A 24,806-nucleotide genomic window follows, 5' to 3' on the forward strand; every position below is an offset into this window, starting at 1 on the left:
TTGTGTTTCTTGCCTTTATACTGTCACTTTTGTTCCCTTCTTTTTTTTAAATGTTTATTTGTTTTTGTGAGAGAGAGAGTGAGCATGCACCTGTGAGTGGGGAGGGGCAGAAATAAAGAGAGACAGAGAATCCCAAGCAGGTTCTGAGCCACCAACACAGAGCCTGATGGAGGCTGGCCATGATATCATGATCTGAGCCAAAGCCAAGAGTCGGACACTTAACTGACTGAGCCACCTAGGATCTCCCCTAGTATTTTTTTTAAAATATATTTTAACCATTCATCAGTTGATGGACATTTAGGCTCTTTCCATAATTTGGCTATTGTTGAGAGTGCTGCTATGAACATTGGGGTACAAGTGCCCCTATGCATCAGTACTCCTGTATCCCTTGGATAAATTCCTAGCAGTGCTATTGCTGGGTCATAGGGTAGGTCTATTTTTAATTTTCTGAGGAACCTCCACACTGCTTTCCAGAGTGGCTGCACCAATTTGCATTCCCACCAACAGTGCAAGAGGGTTCCCGTTTCTCCACATCCTCTCCAGCATCTATAGTCTCCTGATTTGTTCATTTTGGCCACTCTGACTGGCGTGAGAAAGAAATTGTGGTATATATACACAATGGAATACTATGTGGCAATGAGAAAAAATGAAATATGGCCTTTTGTAGCAACGTGGATGGAACTGGAGAGTGTAATGCTAAGTGAAATAAGCCATACAGAGAAAGACAGATACCATATGGTTTCACTCTTATGTGGATCCTGAGAAACTTAACAGGAACCCATGGGGGAGGGGAAGGAAAAAAAAAAAAGAGGTTAGAGTGGGAGAGAGCCAAAGCATAAGATACTGTTAAAAACTGAGAATAAACTGAGGGTTGATGGGGGGTGGGAGGGAGGGGAGGGTGGGTGATGGGTATTGAGGAGGGCACCTTTTGGGATGAGCACTGGGTGTTGTATGGAAACCAATTTGTCAATAAATTTCATATATATATAAAATAAATAAATAAATAAATATATTTTAAAAATAATCACTACACCCAATTTGGGCTTTGAACTCTCAACCCTGAGATTAAGATTCACATGGTTTACTGACTGAGCCAGCTAGGCGTCCTTTGATCTCTCTTTTCCATTCAAGAAGTCCCCTTTATTATTTCCTGAAGGGTTGGTTTAGTGGTCACAATCTCCTTTAGGTTTGTTTTGTTTTGTTTTGTTTATTTATTTATTTATTTTTGGGGGGTCTGGGAAACTCTTTAACTCTCCTTCTATTCTGAATGATAGCCTTGATAGAGTATTCGTGGCTGCAGATTTTTCCCATGTAGCATTTTGAATATATTATGCCACTCCCTTCTGGCTTGGCAAGGTTTTGTTGAAAAAATTTCCTGCCAGCATTATGGTTTTCACTTGTAAGTTAATGACTTCTATTTTCTTGCTCCTTTTAATATTTTTATTTATCACTATATTTTGCAAATTTAATTGCAGTATGTCTTGGTGTAGGCCTGCTTTTGTTTGATTTTGATGGGAGTTCTCTGTGTCTCCTGGATATGTATGTGTGTTCCTTCCCCACATTAAGGAAATTTTCATCTTTTATTTATTCATCTAAAATTTCTCCCCCCTTTTCTCTCTCCTTTTCCTCTGGGACTCCTATACTATGAATGTTATATGTGTGATGGAGCTACTGAGTTTCTGAAGTCTATACTCATAAATGATAGTCTATTCTCATAATTCTTCCTAATTTTGTTCAACCTCATTGCCTTCCATTACTATGCTTTCTAGGTCATTAATTCATTCTTTTTTTCTTCCAGCTTGCTGTTCATTGCATCAAGTGTGTTTCTAATCTCATTAATTATACACTTTATCTTTGAATCTTTTTTAACTCTTTTATCTCTGTGGTAATGTTTCACTGATGTCTTCATTTTTTTTCCCAACCCCAGTGAGTATCCTTATTATCAATGTTTTAAACTGTCCATCATGCACTGAGAATTTTAGCTTACTTGGGATTCTCTCTCTGTCTCTATGCTCCTCCACCACTCATGCTATCTCTTTCTCTGAAAATAAAAAAAGAAAGAAAAAAAACAAATAAAGCTATAATAATCAAGAAATTGTGGTATTAGCATAAGCATAAGAATAGGCAAATGAGACAGTCTAGTAATAAATCATAATATATATGGTGAATTCATCTATCTGACAAAGATACCAAGTTAATTCAATGTGAAATGGACAGATTTAAAAATAATTGGTACTAGGGTAATTGAAAGCCATATCTTAAAAAGTATCTCAAGCATATTCTGAAGTCATAAAAATTAACTAAAAGTAGAGTATAGGATTAATATAAGCCTTAAAGTTATAAAACATCTGAAAGAAAGTCTAGAAAAATGTTAATGATTTTAGTGGCAGGTATTTTTTTAGTTAAGAGCCATAAAGCACAGACCAGTACATATCTATGAAAAATGAAAGAGGACTTTTGACTGGAGCATCTAAAGACCACTTCCAACTCAGGAGTAAAATGGATGAAAAACCTAAGAATGAATGTGCAAAGATTTTGATACTCCACCAAAAAAGAACTACAGGTGCCAAATAAAGACATGAAAATATGTTTAATATCATATGTCATTAGATAAATGCAAACTAATACCAAAAGAAGATATCACTTTACAGCTACTAAGATAGTGAAAATTTTTCAATACAAAGTGTTTTCAAAATTTTGTAAATTTGTCTCACTTGAACTTGGAGTGAGACCCACAGAGACATCTGCCATTTTAAAACCAATGTTTTGTATGGTCTGGCTCTTGTGGTTTTTATAATGATTTCAAGACATCTTCAACTGTAATCATCAGAAAACTTAAAAAAAAACAGATTTTATTATTCACAAGTAGTTATATTACTTCCAGTCCTATAGGATACACAGCCTGCCTGGGACCACACAGTTATGTACTGGGTGGTGGGTGGGAGGAGAGAGAGAGACACAGAGAGAGAGAGAGAGAGAGAGAATAAAGGGCCAGAATTTCTGCGTTTATTGGGGTCAACAATGGTCAGTCCTGGTATTTTGTAAGTTTACTTTATTGATTACTTTAAAACATAAAAACAACAATTAAAGGGGCGCCTGGGTGGCGCAGTCGGTTAAGCGTCCGACTTCAGCCAGGTCACGATCTCGCGGTCCGTGAGTTCGAGCCCCGTGTCAGGCTCTGGGCTGATGGCTCAGAGCCTGGAGCCTGTTTCCGATTCTGTGTCTCCCTCTCTCTCTGCCCCTCCCCCGTTCATGCTCTGTCTCTCTCTGTCCCAAAAATAAATAAACGTTGAAAAAAAAATTAAAAAAAAACAACAACAATTAAAGCATGGGTACAAAAAAGAAAATGGTCAAATGGTCTGTTATCTAGGTCAACAAGAGATTTCTAAAACAAAAGAAACTATTGGGAGGGAAGAGTAGGCATGGAATTTTATCCAGTCATGTATTTATCCAAAATGCCCATATTTGAAGTGGTTGTCATGGACATCAAAAAATTAAGTCAGGCACTTACATTAAAATAAAATAAATAAAATAAAATAAAATAAAATAAAATAAAATAAAATAAAATAAAATAAAAATTGTCAGGCACTTACCCTGCAATCTACCCTGTGATGCTGAGACATCAGAGTTAATGGTAAGGGCATTAACAGCCTGGGTACCCTATAAGTTAAAAATCAGAAGTATGACATGTTTAACCAAGAAAGTACACATCTGTGTAAGATTATAGTAGCAATCTTATGATAATTATACAGGAAATAGTCAAAAATCTAGTCTATAACAATTGTCTCAAACTTGTTAGCAACAGAAACAGCAATGAAGTACCTAACACTTCTTCAGAACTTGCTATATCCAAGTGCTGTTATCAGTGCTTTACATATATTTCAACAATGCACAAAATAACCTGGTAATATAAGCAGTATCGTTATCTTCATTTATAGATTAGAAACTGAAAGAAAAAAAGTGAGGCAATTTTCTTGAAATCACAAAATTACTAAATAACAATGGGAGTCACAGAAAAACTCTACATTTTAAACATTGTATTAAGGTTGCCTGAGATAAATGATGATTAACATTTAAGGTGAACATGTTCTGTGCCACATATATATATTTTAAATAGGCATTATTTTTATAGAAGTTATAAGTTCACAGCTAAATTAAGAGGAAAATACAGATTTTCTATATACTCCCTGCCCTCCTACATGCACAATCTTTCCCACCATCAACATTCCACATCAGAGTGTGTACATTCATTAAAGCTGATAGACTTACGCTGATACATCATTATCACTCAAAATGATAGTTTGAATTAAGATTCAGTCAATGTAGTATATTATATGGGTTTTACAAATGTCCAATGATATATATCCACCATTATAGTATCATAAGTAATAGTTTCAACACCCTAAAAAATCCTCTGTACTCTGCTTCTTCATCCCTTCTTCACTTCTAATCCCTGGCAACCGTTGATCTTTTTACTGTCTCCATAATTTTTCCTTTTCCAGGATATCATATATTTGGTATCATAGAGTATGTAGCAATTTTAGATCAGTTTCTTCAACTTAGCAATATGGATTCAACAGTCCTCCATGTCTTTGTGGCTTAATATGTCATTTTTGCACTGTATAGCATTCTCTTGCCTGGATACACCACAGCATATGTATCCACTCACCTACTAAAGGACATTTTGGTTGCTTTCAAGTTTGGGAAATTATGAATAAAGCTGCTATAAAGAGATATGTACAGATTTTTGTGTGGATGTATTTTTTTTTAATCATTTGAGTAAATACCAAGGACATCTGCAGAAAGGGATTCCCTTGTGTCTTCTATGCCTTTTTCAACTCCAGGTAGTATTCTTATAATTGTGGTTTAAATTATAGCTCAGATATCGTACTTATATCTGGGTTGATAAAATTCCTGGCCATAATTTCTTCCTGTTCTTTCATTTTAGGTGAACTCCTTTGTCTTGTCATTTTGGAAGGAAAAATTAATAAAACGAAAATAAAAAATGATTAATAAAAACAAAACAAAATATCAAATAAAAGAAGCTAGATCTTAGGTGTATTTAGGTCTGTTGAAAGAATTTTATAAAATAGAGATAAAAAGGAAATTAAAGTAAAAACAGTAATAAAAACTCAAAAATAAAATAAAATAAAAAATAAAATAGACTAAAAATTTTTTTTAAAAATTTAAAGAAATAGAAAATAAATAAAAAATAGAAAATAATTTACCCTTTCAGTATCCAAGAAAGATACAGGAAAAAAAAGAAAGAAATAGAAAGAAAGAAAGAAAGAAAGAAAGAAAGAAAGAGAGAAAGAAAGAAAACAACATAAGCATAAACAGAATTTAAAAGATCAACAGATAAATGAGCCAGCAAACAGAATGAAACCCGAGTGAATTTACATCCAGTTTCGCCTAGAACTGAAACTTTGAAGCACACTATAGTCCATCCACTAAGCAGGTGGAGGGATTTGTGTTGGTTTTCTGGGTAATATTCCTGGAGGGCACAGTAGGCAGAGTGTATTGGTTCTGTTCTCCACCAGGATGGGGTGCTTAGCTTACTGGGATGGATCTGTGTCTGTGGAACATTGGTGTACAAGGTAGAGGTGAAAATGTTTTCACCCAGCTCCCTAGTCTTTCATGCAAGAACTTCGTGCTCTCACTGACCGGTGATCAGGCACCCCTCCTTTGTCTCAGGCATCCATCCACTCCCCACCTCTATCCTGTCCATGTCCAAGCTGTCTGCCTGTCAGGTGGCACCTCTCTCCAGAGTTTTATCTCAGGATTGTGTTTCAAAACCTCACACTTTAGAGACCCCTTGGGTTTGGACCCGTGCCAAATCTCTGGGGGAGAGTCTAACTGAGCAACGACTGGGTGCCAGCTTGCCTCAAAAAATGTTTGTGTGATTGCTCAGCAGCAGAGGTTCAGAGATTATGGCAAATCACAACACACAGTTGGCACCAGGTTTTGCCTCATTCTGATGTCTTTGCTCCAATACCAGCAAACATGGCTGCTCTCCAGGGTCCACTGGGACCTTATCAGTGGGGCCTCTACCAAATTAACTCCAAGTAGTGGAACCACTTCTCTCCATGTGGCACACAGACTTCTCAGACCTTACTGCCTGCTCCTGGAGATTCACCCTACTTTATTACCAGAGCACTGCCAGGCACTGAGCTCTGAACCTTCAGACTCTGCACTCCACTCTTTATAGTATCTTGTGGGTATTGTAATCCTCTCCTTTCTCCCTGTCAATGGTTTTGGGGAACAGATTTCTTGTCCAGTCCCCTGTGAGTGTTTTTACTCTTTTTCTCTGTTTATCTCCATCTAATTTAAGGGAGTGTTTTTCTTGTGTGATCTGTATGCTCTATACACTCCCCCTTTATCTTTCTCTGTCTTCACCTGCATAAATGGCTCCCTACTCTCTGTGGCTTTTCTCTCCACAATCCAACTCTCCACACCGTGTAACTGCTAAGTTCTGTGCCTCAAGTTATTCAGATTGTTACATTATTCCCCAGATCAATTTGCTAGATGTTCAAAATAGTTTTGTGCTGGTCTAGCCATGTTTCAGGGACAAGTAAACTCAGGGTCCCCATACTGCTCTGTCATCTTAAGTCCTGTCTCACAGAATATTTTTTACTAGAGAGAAAGAAGAAGATTTTATATGGTAAAAGGTTCAATATGTCAGGAAAGCATACACACACACACACACACACACACACACACACACTTAACAATAAAGTCAAAATTATATATAGCAGGAAATGACATGTAATGGCAAGTGTCATCAGCAAATGGTGGACTAGGAAGTTCCAACCTCTCTTCTCTCCACGGAAAGAGAGAGAGAGAGAGAGAGAGAGAGAGATATGCTGTGTTAACCAACTTTGTAAGAATTCTGGGAAAAAAAATTTGTAGAACGCAATCAAATGCATGATGAAGAAAAACGGGTTTTCAAAATGATATAAGGTTTTGTGTCATTTTTTACTTGCATTTGCTTCACCCTTTTTCTAATGAAACTATGGCCTTCAGTCTTGAGCTGAGGTACCCATGTTTTTGATCTCCCTCTTTGGATTGAAGTTAGCAGAGCAGATCTTGTTTGCAAATTATGGTGTACATCTGTTCTAATCTGACTAGGGGATACCTTAAGGAATGATTTGCACATCTCTTTCTAGCTTAAGTTGGAATTCAGATGGAAGAAGTGGCAATCTTTGCTCATTAATATTACAAGATTAGAAACTGAAAGATACTGGGGATAAGAGTTTATAGAGAAATACAATACAGCACATAAGCCCTAGAGGTGGAGTTGGGGTGAGATTCTTTTAGAAATTAGGACTTATGAAAAAGAGTCACAAAAATAAAATTTATCCTTACTTTATGTAAAAATTAACTGAAAAATCAAAAACAAACTTAAAAGGTAATACAATGAGACACTTAGAAGAAAACTTGTGAGAAAACTTCATGACATTGGATTTGTGGTAATATATTGGAAAAGGCATCAAAAAAGCACAAGTAACAAAATGAAAAAAAAAACAAATTAGTTTTCATAAAAATTAGAAATATTTGAATATCAAGGGACACTATCAAGAGTGTGAAAAAAACAACACAATAAAATAAATATTTGCAAATCAAATACCTGATAAGGGATTAATATCCAGAATATATAAGGATCTGCTAGAGATCTGCTAGAGTTCAACAACAAGAAAGCAAACAACCTAATTAAAAAAAAAGTCAAAGTCTTGCACAGACATTTCTCTAAAGAAAATATACACATGAATAACATGTACATCATTAGTCATTAGAGACATAAAAATTAAAACTCATGAGTTAACACTTCACATCCATTAGGATGGCTATTAAATTAGAAAGGAAAATTAGCAAGTGTTTTCAAAGGTGTAGAGAAATTTTAAATTTTATGCATTGTTGGTGGGGATGTAAATTAGCACAACTAGTATGGAAAAAACTATGATGTTTCTTCAAAGAGTTAAATCTAGAATTTCCAAATGATCCAACAAAACTACTTCTAGGTATATATCCCAAATAATTTTTTTTTAATTTTTTTTTCAACGTTTGTTTATTTTTGGGACAGAGAGAGACAGAGCATGAACGGGGGAGGGGCAGAGAGAGAGGGAGACACAGAATCGGAAACAGGCTCCAGGCTCTGAGCCATCAGCCCAGAGCCCGACGCGGGGCTCGAATTCCCGGACCGCGAGATTGTGACCTGGCTGAAGTCGGACGCTTAACCGACTGCGCCACCCAGGCGCCCCTATCCCAAATAATTGAAAGCAGGAGTTCAAACACATACTTGAACACCAATTTTCATGGCATAATCATTCACAGTAATTATTAGGTAGAAACAATTTAAAGGACCATAATTAACAGAAGAATATAAAGAAAATGTAGTATATACATACAATGGCACATTAGTTAGTCTTGAAATGGAATGAAATTCTGATACATGTTACAATATGGATGGACCTTGAAAACATTATGGTAAACTAAATAAGCAAGACAATAAAGAACAGATATTGTATGAGTCAACTCATATGAGGTACCTAGAATAGGCAAATTCATGGACACGGAAAATATAATAAGAGATTATGAGGTTCTGGGAGCAGAAGGAAATTGTGAGAATTTTTTTTTTCTTTAATGGGCACAGTTTTTCTTTGGCATGATGAAAAAATTTTGGATTTAACTCCTCTAACTTGTACGCTTAAAATGTGAGAAATGGTAAATTTTATGTTACCACAATAAAAAATTGATAAAACTGATGGGGAGAAATATACAATTCACCAATAATATTTATATACTTCAATACTCAATATTTAATAATGCATAGCAAAAGTAAGTTAAGCAGAAAGTCAACAAGGAAATAGAAGATTTTTACCAAATTATAAACCAAGTAGACCTAATATACATCTAGAGAACATTCCATATAACAGCAGAATTACATAATTCTCACACTCACATTGGACATTCTCCAGGATAGACTAGGGAAAAAGCCTTAGTGAGTATAAATTGGTTTAAATAATAGAAGTTATGCCTTTTGTTCTCTTCATGATTTTTCGAAATTATAATTGGTGATTGAAGTAAAAATATTTTTTCTGCTAGGATTTAAAATGTATATAGGGAAATATTTTAGAAATCCTATTATAAATGAAGGCAAGAAAAATGACAAAAAGGGAGGCGAGTGTTAACACTCCATTTAAAAAGAGTAATATGTTGACAATACTATGCTGTATGAAGTTATTTATATATTAAATAACATCTAAAGCAACTGCAAAAATTTACACAAAAGTACACTCAAAACCCATATAGATATGTTAAGATGGAATATTTTAAAAATGTAAAAATATTACATATGAAAGCAGAGAAAAGAAAAGTAGAAACTGAGAGAACAAACAAAAAATAAAGTAAAATGACAGAGTCAAACCCTCATGTATCAATAATTACATTACATCCAAATGTTCTAATTATGTCAAATAATAGAGTTTGCAGAATGGACGAATGAACCAAAAGCATGAAAGCAAACAAACAAAAAATAACATGGCTTAACAATATACTGTTTACAAATAGCTGAATTTAAATATGATAATATTTATAAGGTAAAAGTACAAAATAGAAAAATATATACCATATGAACATTAATCACAGGATAGTAGGAGTGGTTATATTAATATTAATACCAGGTAAAGTAAACTTAGGGTAGTGAAAATTACTAGGGGAAATCATGGGCTTACAACTATAAAACTATTGGAAGATCACATAGGAGAAAGCCTTTAGAACCTAGAATTATAATTATTTTAAGAACCTTGATGGTTCTTTTTATCACCAGCTTTCATTATCTCATCTAATTCAAAGAAGAAATGTATTTTTATTAAATATTCTCAAATGTCTCCAAATTTCTTCCTTGGATTTAGTGTCATGGTTTAGTGTCATGCTATATTCATAGAATTAGGAATCTGACTAAATGGATTCAAATCCAGATTCTGCCACTATCTAAGTGACCTTAAGTTTCAGTTGTGTTAGCTGCAAATTGGGGTTAGTTATATTTCCTAATACATAAGGAGGTTCTTTGTGCATATCAGTTATAGTATTGCATATAAACTCTTTTATATGTTACACACTCTGTACATTTTTAAATTAGCTATTATTATAGCCTATAATCACAACCATACAATCTTCTGCTTGGCATGCAAGATCTTCCAAAATCTGGTCCAACCTCTACATCCCATACCTCGTTCTCTCTCTGTACAGTATTCACTCATGTTTCTCTTTCCATATCGTACATTTAAGTCCACATTAAATCTTAGTTTCTTTATAAAATCTTCAATGAGCACTTCACTCTACATTAACTTACCCCTTTTCTGAACTGTGTCCTTATTATTTGTATTATATTTATACAGGTATTATATACTGTTTTTCAAAGCTACTGAATATGAATATTGGCTTTCAAATTGGACTGCTAGTCATGACAGAGAAGATTTTGCATCCCCGATTTTCTGAGAATAATCCATTCTTAAATTTAGCTGTTGGATATCTATTGACAGAAATTGTGTCGTTTGAATTTTTTTTAATGAAAGACATAGGTTTTTTTTTTCCACCTTAAAGAAATCCCAATAGACATTGAAATCTCATTATGTGTGAAATAAAGATGAAAGAAACTTTTTATCTCCCTAGCAAAACTGACCTGCAATTTTCAATTTAATTCAACAACACTCGTTTTTGCTTTATAAGCCCTTTAAAATCCAAAGGAGATCAGTATATCAGTATGCGATTCAGAGGATTCTCCACTACTTTCATTAAGATTTCTTATAAAGAACTTCTGTTTTCTATTTTTGTGTCTATACTCTCTCTGGTGTATGACTTCTTAGTGTGTAAAATAAGCTGTCAACCTCCAAAGCTTGAATTTTGCAACCAATTTTACCCTGTAATAGAGGCTAACAACTAGAGGCATGGCTTGTTTAATTAAGGCTGAACTTCATTAAGAGCTTTGTTCCAAAACTCAAGCTCTCTGTCTCCTTCTGTCTGTGTCTCCCCCACCCTTGCTCTTTTTCTCAGCTATTGATATTTGTTTGGATTTTGTATCCATTGAATTGTCAATAATTATAGAAGGAAAATTTTACTCATTTCTTAATGGAAAACATTTGGGTTTCCAAATGTATTACTCTTTTCAAACAGATATGAAAACTGAAGAGCAAGATAACACATCTTATGAAATTATGGGGCTCAATATCCCTTATCTTGTTCTAGATATAGGATCCAGGGAAAGAGAATGCAAATTCAAAATTTTTACCATCTATTTCTTCATTCCAAATTACACAAACATTTTTAAAAATCAGATTTCAAAATAGGTTGTTAATCCAAGAAACTGTTCAGTTTCTCAATCTTACTATGCTCCTTTTGATAATACCAGCAATGCTATAATATCAGTATGTAGTGCATAAAAAAGTGTGCAATTTTCTAATGAATAGCAACAGTTCTTAGTTATATTGAAATACCAATCAAAATTCTGTAATGTTTAAACTTTTCCTTCAAGGAATTGTTCCTATTTTATCCAACAGTCTTCTGGTACCAGTAACTAATAGAATATCTTGTTTTTTAAAAAAAAATATGACAATAGTGTGAATTAAAGGCTTTTAGTTTGGATAAGAGAAAAGATGAGGATATTATTAAAGCACACAATGTCAAATAGATGTTTTCTTTTTTTTATATATATATGAAATTTATTGACAAATTGGTTTCCATACAACACCCAGTGCTCATCCCAAAAGGTGCCCTCCTCAATACCCATCACCCACCCTCCCCTCCCTCCCACCCCCCATCAACCCTCAGTTTGTTCTCAGTTTTTAACAGTCTCTTATGCTTTGGCTCTCTCCCACTCTAACCTCTTTTTTCTTTTTTCCCTTCCCCTCCCCCATGGGTTCCTGTTAAGTTTCTCAGGATCCACATAAGAGTGAAACCATATGGTATCTGTCTTTCTCTGTATGGCTTATTTCACTTAGCATTACACTCTCCAGTTCCATCCACGTTGCTACAAAAGGCCATATTTCATTTTTTCTCATTGCCACATAGTATTCCATTGTGTATATATACCACAATTTCTTTATCCATTCATCAGTTGATGGACATTTAGGCTCTTTCCATAATTTGGCTATTGTTGACAGTGCTGCTATGAACATTGGGGTACAAGTGCCCCTATGCATCAGTACTCCTGTATCCCTTGGATAAATTCCTAGCAGTGCTATTGCTGGGTCATAGGGTAGGTCTATTTTTAATTTTCTGAGGAACCTCCACACTGCTTTCCAGAGCGGCTGCACCAATTTGCATTCCCACCAACAGTGCAAGAGGGTTCCCGTTTCTCCACATCCTCTCCAGCATCTATAGTCTCCTGATTTGTTCATTTTGGCCACTCTGACTGGCGTGAGGTGATACCTGAGTGTGGTTTTGATTTGTATTTCCCTGATAAGGAGCGACGCTGAACATCTTTTCATGTGCCTGTTGGCCATCCAGATGTCTTCTTTAGAGAAGTGTCTATTCATGTTTTCTGCCCATTTCTTCACTGGGTTATTTGTTTTTCGGGTGTGGAGTTTGGTGAGCTCTTTATAGATTTTAGATACTAGCCCTTTGTCCGATATGTCATTTGCAAATATCTTTTCCCATTCCGTTGGTTGCCTTTTAGTTTTGTTGGTTGTTTCCTTTGCTGTGCAGAAGCTTTTTATCTTCATAAGGTCCCAGTAATTCACTTTTGCTTTTAATTCCCTTGCCTTTGGGGATGTGTCGAGTAAGAGATTGCTACGGCTAAGGTCAGAGAGGTCTTTTCCTGCTTTCTCCTCTAAGGTTCTGATGGTTTCCTGTCTCACATTTAGGTCCTTTATCCATTTTGAGTTTATTTTTGTAAATGCTGTGAGAAAGTGGTCTAGTTTCAACCTTCTGCATGTTGCTGTCCAGTTCTCCCAGCACCATTTGTTAAAGAGGCTGTCTTTTTTCCATTGGATGTTCTTTCCTGCTTTGTCAAAGATGAGTTGGCCATACGTTTGTGGGTCTAGTTCTGGGGTTTCTATTCTCTTCCATTGGTCTGTGTGTCTGTTTTTGTGCCAATACCATGCTGTCTTGATGATTACAGCTTTGTAGTAGAGGCTAACGTCTGGGATTGTGATGCCTCCTGCTTTGGTCTTCTTCTTCAAAATTCCTTTGGCTATTCGGGGCCTTTTGTGGTTCCATATGAATTTTAGGATTGCTTGTTCTAATTTCGAGAAGAATGCTGGTGCAATTTTGATTGGGATTGCATTGAATGTGTAGATAGCTTTGGGTAGTATTGACATTTTGACAATATTTATTTTTCCAATCCATGAGCAGGGAAAGTCTTTCCATTTCTTTAAATCTTCTTCAATTACCTTCATAAGCTTTCTATAGTTTCCAGCATACAGATCCTTTACATCTTTGGTTAGATTTATTCCTAGGTATTTTATGCTTCTTGGTGCAATTGTGAATGGGATCATTTTCTTTATTTGTCTTTCTGTTGCTTCATTGTTAGTGTATAAGAATTCAACTGATTTCTGTACATTGATTTTGTATCCTGCAACTTTGCTGAATTCATGTATCAGTTCTAGCAGACTTTTGGTGGAGTCTATCGGATTTTCCATGTATAATATCATGTCATCTGCAAAAAGCGAAAGCTTGACTTCATCTTTGCCAATTTAGATGCCTTTGATTTCCTTTTGTTGTCTGATTGCTGATGCTAGAACTTCCAACACTATGTTAAACAACAGCGGTGAGAGTGGGCATCCCTGTCGTGTTCCTGATCTCAGGGAAAAAGCTCTCAGTTTTTCCCCGTTGAGGATGATGTTAGCTGTGGGCTTTTCATAAATGGCTTTTATGATCTTTAAGTATGTTCCTTCTAGCCCGACTTTCTCAAGGGTTTTTATTAAGAAAGGGTGCTGGATTTTGTCAAAGGCCTTTTCTGCATCGATTGACAGGATCATATGGTTCTTCTCTTTTTTTTTGTTAATGTGATGTATCACGTTGATTGATTTGCGAATGTTGAACCAGCCCTGCATCCCAGGAATGAATCCCACTTGATCATGGTGAATCATTCTTTTTATATGCTGTTGAATTCGATTTGCTAGTATCTTATTGAGAATTTTTGCATCCATATTCATCAGGGATATTGGCCTGTAGTTCTCTTTTTTTACAGGGTCTCTGTCTGGTTTAGGAATCAAAGTAATACTGGCTTCATAGAATGAGTCTGGAAGTTTTCCTTCCCTTTCTATTTCTCGGAATAGCTTGAGAAGGATAGGTATTATCTCTGCTTTAAACGTCTGGTAGAACTCCCCTGGGAAGCCATCTGGTCCTGGACTCTTATTTGTTGGGAGACTTTTGATAACCGATTCAATTTCTTCGCTGGTTATGGGTCTGTTCAAGCTTTCTATTTCCTCCTGATTGAGTTTTGGAAGAGTGTGGGTGTTCAGGAATTTGTCCATTTCTTCCAGGTTGTCCAGTTTGTTGGCATATAATTTTTCATAGTATTCCCTGATAATTGTTTGTATCTCTGAGGGATTGGTTGTAATAATTCCATTTTCATTCATGATTTTATCTATTTGGGTCATCTCCCTTTTCTTTTTGAGAAGCCTGGCTAGCGGTTTGTCAGTTTTGTTTATTTTTTCAAAAAACCAACTCTTGGTTTCGTTGATCTGCTCTACAGTTTTTTTAGATTCTATATTGTTTATTTCTGCTCTCATCTTTATTATTTCTCTTCTTCTGCTGGGTTTACGCTGCCTTTGCTGTTCTGCTTCTATTTCCTTTAGGTGTGCTGTTAGATTTTGTATTTGGGATTTTTCTTGTTTCTTGAGATAGGCCTGGATTGCAATGTATTTTCCTCTCAGGACTGCCTTCGCTGCATCCCAAAGCGTTTGGATTGTTGTATTTTCATTTTCGTTTGCTCCCATATATTTTTTGATTTCTTCTCTAATTGCCTGGTTGACCCACTCATTCGTTAGTAGGGTGTTCTTTAACCTCCATGCTTTTGGAGGTTTTCCAGACTTTTTCCTGTGGTTGATTTCAAGCTTCATAGCATTGTGGTCTGAAAGTATGCATGGTATAATTTCAATTCTTGTAAACTTATGAAGGGCTGTTTTGTGACCCAGTATATGATCTATCTTGGAGAATGTTCCATGTGCACTCGAGAAGAAAGTATATTCTGTTGCTTTGGGATGCAGAGTTCTAAATATATCTGTCAAGTCCATCTGATCCAATGTCTCATTCAGGGCCCTTGTTTCTTTATTGACCGTGTGTCTAGATGATCTATCCATTTCTGTAAGTGGGGTGTTAAAGTCCCCTGCAATTACCACATTCTTATCAATAAGGTTGCTTCTGTTTATGAGTAATTGTTTTATATATTTGGGGGCTCCGGTATTCGGCGCATAGACATTTATAATTGTTAGCTCTTCCTGATGGATAGACCCTGTAACTATTATATAATGTCCTTCTTCATCTCTTGTTACAGCCTTTAATTTAAAGTCTAGTTTGTCTGATAGAAGTATGGCTACTCCAGCTTTCTTTTGGCTTCCAGTAGCATGATAAATAGTTCTCCATCCCCTCACTCTGAATCTAAAGGTGTCCTCAGGTCTAAAATGAGTCTCTTGTAGACAGCAAATAGTTGGGTCTTGTTTTTTTATCCATTCTGATACCCTATGTCTTTTGGTTGGCGCATTTAATCCATTTACATTCAGTGTTATTATAGAAAGATACGGGTTTAGAGTCATTGTGATGTCTGTATGTTTTATGCTTGTAATGATGTCTCTGGTACTTTGTCTCACAGGGTCCCCCTTAGGATCTCTTGTAGGGCTGGTTTAGTGGTGACAAATTCCTTCCGTTTTTGTTTGTTTGGGAAGACCTTTATCTCTCCTTCTATTCTAAATGACAGACTTGCTGGATAAAGGATTCTCGGCTGCATATTTTTTCTGTCTAACACACTGAAAATCTCGTGCCAATTCTTTCTGGCCTGCCAAGTTTCAAAAGAGAGATCAGTCACGAGTCTTATAGGTCTCCCTTTATATGTGAGGGCACGTTTACCCCTTGCTGCTTTCAGAATTTTCTCTTTATCCTTGTATTTTGCCAGTTTCACTATGATATGTCGTGCAGAAGATCGATTCAAGTTACGTCTGAAGGGAGTTCTCTGTGCCTCTTGGATTTCAATGCCTTTTTCCTTCCCCAGTTCAGGGAAGTTCTCAGCTATAATTTCTTCAAGTACCCCTTCAGCACCTTTCCCTCTTTCTTCCTCCTCTGGGATACCAATTATGCGTATATTATTTCTTTTTGGTGTATCACTTAGTTCTCTAATTTTCCCCTCATACTCCTGGATTTTTTTATCTCTCTTTTTCTCAGCTTCCTCTTTTTCCATAACTTTATCTTCTAGTTCACCTATTCTCTCCTCTGCCTCTTCAATCCGAAATGTGGTGGTTTGCATTTTGTTTTGCATTTCATTTAAAGCGTTTTTCAGCTCCTCGTGACTGTTCCTTAATCCCTTGATCTCTGTAGCAAGAGATTCTCTGCTGTCCTGTATACTGTTTTCCAGCCCAGCGATTAATTTTATGACTATTATTCTAAATTCACTTTCTGTTATATTATTTAAATCCTTTTTGATCAGCTCATTAGCCGTTGTTATTTCCTGGAGATTCTTCTGAGGGGAATTCTTCCGCTTGGTCATTTTGGATAGTCCCTGGTGTGGTGAGGACCTGCAGGGCACTTCCCCTGTGCTGTGGTGTATAACTGGAGTTGGTGGGCGGGGCCGCAGTCAGTCCTGGTGTCTGCCCCCAGCCCACCGCTGGGGCCACAGTCAGACTGGTGTGTGCCTTCTCTTCCCCTCTCCTAGGGGCGGGATTCACTGTGGGGTGGCGTGGCCCGTCTGGGCTACTTGCACACTGCCAGGCTTGTGATGCTGGGGATCTGGCGTATTAGCTGGGGTGGGAAGGCAAGGTGCACGGCGGGAGGGGGGGCAGGCTTAGCTCGCTTCTCCTTAGGTGATCCACTTCAGGAGGGGCCCTGTGGCAGCCGGAGGGATTCAGATCCGCTGCCGGAGGTTTGGCTCCGCAGAAGCACAGAGTTGGGTGTTTGTGCAGAGTGAGCAATTTCCCTGGCCGGAACCGGTTCCCTTTGGGATTTTGGCTGGGGGATGGGCGGGGGAGATGGCGCTGGCGAGCGCCTGTGTTCCCCGCCAAACTGAGCTCTGTCGTCCGGGGTCTCCGCAGCTCACCCTCCCTTTGTCCTCCAGCCTTCCCGCTTTCCGAGCAGAGCTGTTAACTTATGACCTCCCAGAAGCTAAGTCGCGCTTGCTGTCGGAACACAGTCCGTCAGGCCCCCCCGCTTTTGCAAGCCGGTCTCGGGGGCTCTGCTTGGCTGGCGAGCCGCCCCTCCGCCCCGGCTCCCTCCCGCCAGTCTGTGGAGCGCGCACCGCCTCGCCGCCCTTCCTACCCTCTTCCGTGGGCCTCTCGTCTGCACTTGGGTCCAGTGACTCCGTTCTGCTAATCCTCTGGCGGTTTTCTGGGTTATTTAGGCAGGTGTAGGTGGAATCTAAGTGATCAGCAGGACGCGCGGTGAGCCCAGAGTCCTCCTACGCCGCCATCTTCCTGTCTCTCCTTTCCAAATAGATGTTTTCTACTTGAGGTATTCCCTGGGATCATATATAGCCAGATTTTTACTAACCAAAGAGTTCTTTAATGAAAATTGATCACTGAACTACTCATTATTCAGAGAAATTGATTTGATAACAAAATTGGCATTAGTCAGTTTTTCTAATAAAATATAATAGATTTAATTATTGATAATTTGATAAATATCTTCTAGTTTGCATAGATCACATGTCTTAGCATGACCCTTGCTATAGTAATAAAAAGAAAAAAAAAGAAAATGTTTTTGGAAATAACAAAACAAATGCTGTACATTGGAAACATTAGATTACTTTCCTATTATGAGTAGGAAAGAGCAATGGAGATAGATTTAAGTTTATTTATATTCTTTCTTCTACTCGTATTCAATGTCTCTCATATTCAAAAGTAAGCACTTGTGAATATTTGACTGAGACTCAGCTCTATATCTCTGCAGAATTCGTATAAAGTTACCTGATCCATGAGAAATGACCAACAGCTGAGGTTGGTCTTACTAGCACCTTGTTCTAATATTAATCACCTGAATTAATATCAAAATATAAACCATATATTATTGAAAAAGTGATGTTGGGTAAATATGTCAATAATTTGGGAGGAAAAGTCAGATCTTTGATTTATACTATACACATATAAAAACACAGAAATAAAATTACTAGAAATACATGCACACAACACATAACTCTCTGCATATAATCCTAGTTAGAGTAGATCATTCTTAATTCAGTGATAAAGTCAAAACAGAGTAAGAAATTGATAAATCTGACACATAAATAAGGTAAATCATCAGTCTTTGTACAAATACAAAAGGTAAGTCAAAATCTGGGTCTAATATCTGTGGCATATTAAACAAAGGCCTAATAATTTTAGCATATGTATTTTTAGCATACATATATCTTTAACAAATTAGTAAAAATTGGTTATCCAAATATAAAAATGTACAAAATACTTAACTAGGGAAACAGTGAAAATCAAATTATCCACAAAAATACAAAAAATGTTCAATTATCAAAGTAGTAATAGAAATGTGGGTTGTAACAAAATCTTGAAACAATTTTCTTCTCTAAGATATTAAATGTTGTAGACTCTGGGTCTGGAGTTCCCTCTTGTCCATCAAGTGGTCGCAGAATTAAAATGCGAGAGAATCTAATGTCTGTGAGGAGACAAGAGCCCTGAATAAGGGTTCTTTGTTTTTATTAGCATCAGAAGGCTGACAAGCCTGATGGATGTACAGACAGTGAAACCATGAACATTAACTCATGTGTGTGAGAGAAAGGGGGTTTTGAAGATAGGTGGTGTTAGGAGTTTGTATCAATACAAAACAAAATCCCAGTGCTGGGCAGATGGCTGTTTATGGCAGGCACGAAGCTCCATGTCTGTTTATCTTAGCTTGCCTAGGGGATAAGACAGATAGAACATGCTACCTCAGAGTCAACATGGCACACTTATTTTTCTAATTAGCTCCACTCTGGGCAATTTCACCCAGCTGCCGTGGTCCATAACCCTGTGTACATGTTTACCTATTCTGGACTTTCCTCCTGTGAAAGCAGCTTTCTGCTTTTGTACTATGTTGGGAGCACTTCCACCCTGATCTAATCTTGGATACTTTCATCCTGTGGCTTCTTATTCCTATGCCTTTGTTCTATACTGGGGATGCTTTTGCCCTGTTTACCTAATCCTGGATGCTTTCATCCTAAGCCTTGTTAACCCATTGGTGCAAGCTCAGGGTATTCTTAAACTTATTCCCCACAATTAAAATATTAAAAATTCTCATACCTAGTGTTTAAATGGAGGTTTTGTTCTTTCTACTTGTTACTGAAAAATTGCAAACATTTGTGCATATACATAATTATTTCCTTATGATAAATTCCTGTAAGTAAATATGTTGGGTTAAAAGCTGTATACATTTTAAAAGAAGAACCGTGTAGAGAAGTATCATTCCTTTATCTGTACAACTTTCTTTGTTTTCATTGTCTAGAAACAGACCTGGAGATAAGATTCAGAGTGCAAGTGGTTTTATTGGGAAGCTGGTCCCAGGAAACATCTGTAGGGAAGAGAAGTGAGGGAAGAAAAAGCATAACATAAAGGGTGCTTTTTATCAAACAACTGATTATGGACAATCAGAACTTAATGCTTCTGGGGGACTCTGAGACATTATAGAACACATACTTCAGATTTTATCACACTCAAGAAATAAGGAGCTGCTTTCTGTTTGTGTAGGAGGGTCAATTTCTTTGGCAATGAGATGCAGATGCTGATAGTTGGAAGTCAAGCTAAAGAGCATTGAAATGGAAGACATGAGGTAACATGGATTGGGTTTTATATTGTCTATTCATCACCCTGTCCAGAATTGTGCCCTCTTCTCTCTCTCTCCTTCTTTCACTTATTTTTTTCCCTTGGCACTGTACCATTATAAAGTATAATTGTTAGTATTTTTTACCCTTTCTATAGTACAAGTTTTTTAGACCAAAAATGTTTCCTGATTTTTTTTTCTGCTTTGTGTTTGGTTTTTAGAAGACTGCCTGACAATTATTAAGCTTTCAATAAACATCGCTTTGATGAATGAACACATGCGTTGCTGTAATAGAAACTTCTGAGTGAACTTGTTATAGAACTAAAGGAAACAACTCATAATCTAATAAGAAGTACCAAGAACAAATATGGTTTGGTGATGCTCAATTTCTATGATTTTTTTATGATTCTGCAATTAGTGAGAACATCAGCCCTGATATATGTTATTGCTAAACATAGTTCTGTACCTCAAGGATGGAAGTCTCTCAGTAAGAAAGATCAACTATACTAAAAAACACTGAAACTATAAAGGGCTTCTCATGTACTATATGAATGTTAAGTTTAGGTATAGTACATTGGTTGTGTGCTTTGGTTCTGAAACAAGACTGGAATGTTACCATATCTCATTTCTACTACTTAAAGGTTACGCAAATTGGGGTTTAGGCCCTTGATCTCTAGTGGTTTCCTCATAATAGGAAATAATAATTTTATTTTAGTTTGTTTATGCAGTTTGTAACAAGGATTTCATAATATCATGGAGGTAAAGAACTTCCCTTAGGGTCTGGAGAAGAGTTACCACTTTATAAATATTAAAATACTAATGCCCAGCTAGATATAAGTGGTTACAGGAATATACACTCAATATATATGGGAAAACTATACCTAAATTTATGTTTAGAGAGTAGGTTTAATTATTTGGACAATAATAACAATATACAACTATTTATTCAGTTCTATAAATCAACTTTTTCTTGAATAGTTTCCTGCATAACTAGCTCAGTTATTTTAGTTGGAGCAGTGATAAGAAAAATTTTTTTTGCAAAGGGTCAGAGGGTAAATATTTAAGATTTGCAGCCATAAGGTCTCTGTCACAAGGACTCAACTCTGCTGTTGTAGGGCAAAACCAGCCATTGACAATATGACTATGAGCATCTATGCCGAAAAATTAAAACCTCATTATAAAATTATATCAAAAATATTTTTCAGAAATAACCTTTTGAACAAGGAATCTATAGAAGTGAAGAGGATTTGGGGTTTCTTTGAAAACAAAAAAAAATCTTAATTCTTTACCTACTAAAACAGTAAATAATAACAAAAACAAAATTATAATTCTGTAATGTGTAGGATTCCCATCTATGCCTAAAAAGTATGTTATTATTTAAGCCATTTTAATAAATAAATTAAAATACAACGTGATAACTGTGAAAATGCATTTCATCCAAAATAACAAATAGAAAACACAGCAACTCAGAAATATGCTGCATTATAATAGGTGGAAAGTAACTTGAATCAATGCAAAGGAAAGCAGAATTAAAGAACATCTGGAAAATTTCTTAATGGACTACCTTTAGAAAAGGCAACTGCCTCTCTTCTTGGCCATTTAGAACTTTACTAAACCATTAAATCTTTTTAAAAAATTAAAAACAAATGTCATTTTTCAACCTTATATTCACATGTCATAAAACCCTTCTTATGATGTGACAAAAAGTGATATATATCTAACTACAGAATGGGAAAATATGGAGGAAAGGATGAGCCACATATAAATAGTTTGGAAGAGTCCAGATAAAGCCTGTTTAGCTAAATATCCACTTTTTTCCCACTATGCTAAAAGTTTGACATCAGCGTCATTAATTCTAAGGGAGTAGTCTCTATCAACATGCAAATACCTTGAGCAGAACACTTTGGTATCATTAGTATACCCTTCTAATTAACAATTGTTTAAGAACAGAGCAAGTGCAATAAAAGGAAATGGAAGAATGCAAAGAATGATCTCATGTGTTTTTTTTAATTATTATTTCTAATAGTAATCCTTCTTAGAATTGCGTCCACTCCAGATCTATCATTTTATTATACCAGTAATTTTAAATAGGAAGGCAGCAGAATATCTTGGGAAGTTTAAAAGATATTTGCTTGGGTCCCACTAACTTATTGAAATTATGGAAGTGGGTTTCAGGAATCTTTATATTTCTTGACTTTTTAAAAATTTTTTGAAAAATTAAACTATCTGAAAAGGGCCAAAAGGCTTTATTGATGATTGATTGATTGATATTTATTTTGTTTGTTTCATATTTTTGTACAAATTCCAGCTAGTTAACATATAGTATACTATTGGTTTCAGGAGTAGAGCTTAGTGATTCATCACTTACACATAATACCCAGTGTCCATCACAAGTTCTTTCTTTAATATCCATCACACATTTAGCCCATCCCCCACCCACCTCCCCTCCACAAACCCTTAGTTTGTTCTCTATAGTTAAGAGTCTCTTATGGTTTGCCTCCCTCTCCTTTTATTTTTCTTCCCTCTTCTCCTATGATCCTCTATTTTGTTTCTTAAATTCCACATGATATTTGCGTTTCTCTGACTGACTTGTTTCACTTAGGATAATACACTTTAGCTTCAACCAAGTAATTGCAAATGAAAAGATTTCATTCTTTTTGATGGCTGAGTAATATTCCATTGCATATATGTACCAAAACTTCTTTATCCATTCATCAGTTGATTAACATTTGGGATATGAACATAATTTGGGTATTGATGATAATATTGGTATAAACATGCAGAGCATGTGCTCCTTAGAATCAGTATTTTTGTATAATTTGGATATAATTTGTATAATTTTTTATAATTTGTATAATACCTACTGGTGCAATTCCTGGGTCGTAGGGCATTTCTATTTTTAACTTTTTGAAGAACATCCATACTGTTTTCCAGAGTGGCTACAACAGTCTGCATTCCCACCAACAGTGGGAGAGGTGTCCCTTTTGTCTGCATCCTTGCCAACATCTGTTGTTTCTGTGTTGTCAACTTTAGTCATAGTGACAGGTGTGAAGTGATATTTCATTGTAGTTTTTACTTGTATTTCCCTGATGATGAGTGATGTGGAGCATCATTTCATATGTCTATTAGCCATCTGTGTGTCTTCTTTAGAAAAAATGTCTGTTCATGTCTTCTTCCCATTTCTTGGATGCCTGGGTGGCTCAGTCAGTTAAGTGTCCGACTTCAGCTCAGGTCATGATCTCGGGGTTTGTGAGTTCAAGCCCCACATCGGGCACTGTGCTGACAGCTCAGAACCTGGAACCTACTTCAGATTCTGTGTTTCTCTGTCTCTCGACCCCTCCCATGCTCATGCTCTGTCTCACTGTCTCAATAATAAATAAACATTAAAAATATTAAAAAAAAAAAACAAGGTCTGAGATCAATAAGACTAGCTAACCTAGATTGGCACTAACCATGTGAAAAACACAGTTCCATAATCTTTATAGATATTAACTAAATTAATCCTATAACCACCCTATGAAGAGAGGAAAGTTATTATTCCCACATTATAAGGCAAGAAATTGATACAAAAAGAGATTAAGTAACTAGTTTATGATTACATAGCTGTGAAGTGGCAAGGCAAGAATTTGAACACAGGTAGTGCTGAAACAAAATTAGAAACTAAACAATGCAGTATATGGATAAGGCAGGTAAATGCCCATGGCAAAATTACTCTGTTGTTATTAAAAGGAAAGTTATTGTAAGGCAGGTAAGAAACATTATGTCCACCTTATGGAATAGTGAAATAAAAACTTTGAAATTAGTGAATCAGGGAAAAAAATGAAACAGAATTTTTTTTTTATTTTACCAAAAAATGCTTTGGTTCACAGATTTCTATTTCTACTTTTGATATTCATACTTTCTTGTGAAGATTATTTCTTAAAACCAATATCTCTATCATTCTACTAAAAACATATGTTTTTTTAGGGGCACCTGGGTATCTCAGTCAGTTAAATGTCTGATTTTTGGCTCAGGTAAAGATCTCACAGGAAAGAATCCTGGGAAGATGGCGGCATAGGAGGACACTGGGCTCACCGCGCATCCTGCTGATCACTTAGATTCTACCTACACCTGCCTAAATAACCCAGAAAACCGCCAGAAGACTAGCAGAATGGAGTCTCCGGAGCCAAGCGCAGACAAGAGGCCCAGGGAAGAGGGTAGGAAGGGCGGCAAGGCGGTGCACTCACCACGGACTGTCGGGAGGGAGCCGGGGCAGAGGGGCAACCAGCCGGCCAAGCAGAACCCCCAAGACTGACTTGCAAAAGCGGAAGGGCCAGACTGAGTGTGTTCTGACGGCAAGCAGGACTTGACATCTGGAAGGTTATAAGCTAACAGCTCTGCTGTAATCACGGGGTCTATCCATCAGGAAGAGCTAACAATTATAAATGTCTATGCGCCGAATATCAGAGCCCCCAAATATATAAAACAATTACTCACACACATAAGCAATCTTATTGATAAAAATGTGGTAATTGCAGGGGACTTTAACACCCCACTTACAGAAATGGATAGATCATCTAGACACAGGGTCAATAAGAAACAAGGGCCCTGAATGATACATTGGATCAGATGGACTTGACAGATATATTTAGAACACTGCATCCCAAAGCAACAGAGTATACTTTCTTCTCGAGTGCACATGGAACATTCTCCAAGATAGATCACATACTGGGTCACAAAACAGCGCTTGATAAGTATAAAAGAATTGAAATCATACCATGCATACTTTCAGACCACAATGCTATGAAGCTTGAAATCAACCACAGGAAAAAGTCTGGAAAACTTCCAAAAGCATGGAGGTTAAAGAACATCCTACTAAA

The sequence above is a fragment of the Lynx canadensis genome, chromosome X (genome assembly GCF_007474595.2).
Source record: "Lynx canadensis isolate LIC74 chromosome X, mLynCan4.pri.v2, whole genome shotgun sequence".
NCBI classification, from domain to species: Eukaryota; Metazoa; Chordata; class Mammalia; order Carnivora; family Felidae; genus Lynx; species Lynx canadensis.